The following is a 3121-nucleotide window of genomic DNA, read 5'->3' on the forward strand; positions in this document are numbered from 1 at the left end:
GGCCAGCATGGCTTGTTATCGAATGAAGGTTTAAGGGCTGACTCTGACCTCACTCTTACACCCACTTTGCTCTACCCTTTTTCTGTTGACTGCAGTACAGTTGGTCCCAACTGGTCTTATGGAAATTACGAGAGAATTACTTTAGACTTTATCCCAATCCCAACCTGTAGAATGAATTTACTTTCAGTTACCTTGAATGGTTTGGAGCCAAGCCCTTAGTCACTTCTGGCATCTAACAGTTACTTTTAGAAAGTTGTCTGATACATCACTTTTTTTTTTTTTTGTAAACTTCTCCAAAATGATCTCTTCAAACTAGGAATATGATTTTTCCCACAGGATTTCCAATGTTGCCAGTTTTCAAACACAGTTCTGAAAAGCTTTGACAACAACATGTATTAACTATGGCGATTCAGCTCAGATCAGCCAGTTCTACAGGACAAAGAGATTTAATAAAATAATAGCCCTCGTTGCTGTCCCAATCCCTGCCCCTTGAACTTTTTCCAAACATCAGCGCTCTTTTGATTTAGTTAGAAGGGACCAATTTATTGCCAAATTACATGATCCACAGATGTAATATGGGACAGTGCCAAAGGCCCCAGGATTCAAGCTGTGAAAGCTGGTTTTTTTTCCCTGTGTCCTGATTAGTGTGCAACTCCTGTGCTACAGGAGGATAAAATTCTCCTTCTGCCAAACTGAGATTTTGCAAGTGCCCTTTCTTTCTGCAGTGTTTTGGGATTAGAAATGAGACGTGCTAAATAAGTCATTAGTTGTTGTCTAACTAGGAGCACTACGGCAGTTTGTGCTTCTAATTCTGATGGATATATTTCGGGGACAGGGCTGAGGACCTCAAAGTGCTGCATCAGCCAGTGCTGTTAGTCCTGCACATGTGGCCTTCAGGGAATCCCATCAGGCTTTCAGACAGGATGGCTATCAACATGTTGTGTACATATGAAAAAATAAACACTTGAAAAATATCTGTATGGTAAGTTACTCTGGACCCATGAGTACGTTCAAAATGCAAGTCATGCTTTCTGAGACAGGAGAAATCAGAAAAATCACCATTCAGTCAACTTTCTAGGCAGGAGAGCGAGTCTGATGGGAGAAGTCAACGTACCGCAAAGGCCCTGGGCATGCAAAACCCCGGCAGTCTCACAAACGCCCGCTGCGAAGCCTCAAGTCACAAGTGATGAGTTTCCATGAGCTGTTCAGCTGAGAGGAGCATGGTGTGAGCAGGAGGGCAGCTCTAACCCGTGGGTGTAACTGGAGTAAGTGAGGTCATGAGGAAGGATGGGACCCTCTTCAGGCCCTTCCAAGGGCTGTCTCAGAGCCCAAAATAGTCCCCTAAGGAAGAGATGGGCTCAAGATGTTTTTATGTTTGTAGGCTCTTTCTGTGAGTGTGTTTCCAGTTGCATAACTCAACTCTTTGCTCTGAGTTTATCCTGCAAAATGTTTGAAGTAAAACTTCAAATGAATCTGCCGGGCATAAAAGGCTCTGCTTTCTGCACAGCAGTAAATCTAGATAAAATTGAGTTGCAACCCATTGAGGTGCTTGCAAACCAATTCAAACCCAAGAATCTCCCAGGCTGAGATGCATCTCTTGTTACAAAAGTTGGGAGGAGACTGCTAATGTATAGGATTGGGTTTTCGTGGTAGTAAAGAGGAATAAATAGGTATTGCTAAATAGTGAGATTTGGGAACCTCTGGCAAAAATTCGGCAGTGAGGAGACAATCTGAACAAACATGACAAAAATGAGCTCACAGGAGGTACTAAGCTGAAGGTTGTTCATTTGAGTCCGAATGCTGAACAGACCTGTGTTGTAAATATTCATTACTCTTGGGTTAGGTCTCCTTCCTGCAGTCAAATGGTGTTATATGGGCACTGTTGATGTATTTTTTGTCTCTCACTCAACATTTTTAGTGAACTCAGATGAATGATGCTTCCTGAAGAGAAGAGTCTGTCTGTGTCCTTCTGCTCCTTGAACTTTGCTCCTGGTGCATCCAGTCTCCTTCCCGCAGTCAAATGGTGTTATATAGGCACTGTTGATGTATTTTTGTCTCTCACTCAACATTTTTAGTGAACTCAGATGAATGATGCTTCCTGAAGAGAAGAGTCTGTCTGTGTCCTTCTGCTCCGTGAACTTTGCTCCTGGTGCATCCAGTTTAACATGGGGATGGTGGATAGGTTGGCTTTTCAGAAGGCTGATGACATGTGAGAGAGGCCAACGAAGTGCAAAAGTTTCACTTGTGCTTCAGAAACTTAGTGTGGGTGGTTTGTCCTGTATCCCTCCAGCAGCTGAGCCCATCCATGCACTAACTATGCTTCTGTGGAAAACCACAATCCTACCTTGCAAAACTTTGCTTGTTTTCATATAGGTCTTCTATTTTTTTTAAGGCATTGTTTTGTCATATGCTTTCATAGCTTCAGGTTAGCATCTATTGCAAGCTGCTCTTAGCTCCAGAAATCATGTTGTCTCATGTGTATCGTCAAACAAATAGTGTTGTAATATTGATTCGTCATTGCCATGTCAAGGCAGCACTCTGAAAACTAGTGGGGGTTTTTTGTGAACAATGGGACAGGTACTAATTTAATGTATCATGACTGCTTCTGAGATGTCCAGGGTTTCATTAGACCTCTCCGAAATTGCTGGAACAAGAGGAAAACTGGGGAGCCTCATCCCTGCCTCTTCTCTGCATCTGTCCCATGAAGCCCATGACATATGAGCACAGGTCAGACCTACCTGCCTATTGACATCAGGAATTGATTTTTCTATGGAGCTTTTCAAAGTTTATTCCTGTCCACATGTAAAACCCCATCTCAGCACAAATGTGCCATTCTGTTTCAGTTGGGGGGAGGCTTCTCTGAGCATCTGGGTGAGGCACCCACATCCCTGCCCTCCCTGCATCCCTAATCACCTTCCATTGACAGCTCACAGATCTTCCCTTCTCACACCACTGCTGCTTCGCTTCCCATGCTGCTGGAGTTGCTGTCCCTTGCTGCGGACCCTTGCTACGTAAACAAGCTCTCCGGTCTAATAGTTTGGGACCTGTGTTTTTAGCTGATTTAATTGCTGTAAGGTCAGTGAGAATGAGATCTGATCAACCTGGAAGCTGCTGGCCAGGT

Source organism: Pterocles gutturalis, unplaced genomic scaffold (genome assembly GCF_000699245.1).
Source record: "Pterocles gutturalis isolate BGI_N339 unplaced genomic scaffold, ASM69924v1 scaffold7533, whole genome shotgun sequence".
In the NCBI taxonomy this organism is placed as follows: domain Eukaryota; kingdom Metazoa; phylum Chordata; class Aves; order Pterocliformes; family Pteroclidae; genus Pterocles; species Pterocles gutturalis.